Source organism: Pongo pygmaeus, chromosome 5 (assembly GCF_028885625.2).
Source record: "Pongo pygmaeus isolate AG05252 chromosome 5, NHGRI_mPonPyg2-v2.0_pri, whole genome shotgun sequence".
Classification (NCBI taxonomy): Eukaryota; Metazoa; Chordata; class Mammalia; order Primates; family Hominidae; genus Pongo; species Pongo pygmaeus.
In genome coordinates, this window is record NC_072378.2 from 43847816 (window position 1) to 43848636 (window position 821).

The 821-nt window shown below is 46.2% G+C and overlaps 1 non-coding gene across 1 annotated transcript; it reads left to right on the top strand.

The window, feature by feature from the left end:
- Nucleotides 1-440: 440 nt before the first annotated feature.
- On the top strand, nt 441-547 carry LOC129039682 (U6 spliceosomal RNA). The gene has a single exon (XR_008503402.1). It is a non-coding gene; the product is annotated as a U6 spliceosomal RNA (small nuclear RNA).
- The last annotated feature ends 274 nt before the right edge of the window (nt 548-821 follow it).

Genomic DNA, 821 nt, shown 5'->3' on the forward strand with positions numbered 1-821 from the left:
ACCCCGGACTCCATACCAAGCACATCTGTCCCAGCAGGGTGACTAGTCCATATAAATTAAATCATCAGAAAGGACTGCCTTGGACCTAGGTGGATTATGCCTTGAGAAATGCTTGACCATGTTTGTGCAGATGGGCCCTGCATACCTGCAGCCCTATAGACGCCAAACATATGAAAATTGTCATCAAAATGAAGTGAGCCTGACTCTTCTGCAACTTGCAGCTATTTCTTAAGACCCTGAAAGCTAGAAGGACCCCTAATTTTTACCACTTTCCTCATGGTTCTCTCGCAGAGATAGTGAACAACTATGTTATCGTGGCCTAATAAATATTTAGGTACACAAGTGGGTTTGTCCATCCACAGAGGGCGGAATGATGAAGCAAACCAGCCTTGCTACAATCAAAATAACTTTATCTCTCATATGTTAAAAGTTAAAAACTTGTGCTTGCTTCTGCAGCACATATACTAAAACTGGAATGATTCAGGGAAGATTAGCATGGCCCCTGTGCAAGGATGATACGTGAATTCATAAAGCCTTCCATATTAAAAATAATAATAGGCCGGGCGCAGTGGCTCACGCCTGTAATCCCAGCACTTTGGGAGGCCGAGGCAGGTGGATCACAAGGTCAGGAGTTCAAGACCAGCCTGGCCAAGATGGTGAAACCCCGTTTCTACTAAAAATACAAAAATTAGCTGGGCGTGGTGGTAGGCACCTGTAATCTCAGCTACTCGGGAGGCTGAGGCAGAGAATTGCTTGAACCCGGGAGGCGGAGGTTGCAATGAGCTGAGATCGCACCACTGCACTCTAGCCTGGACGACAGA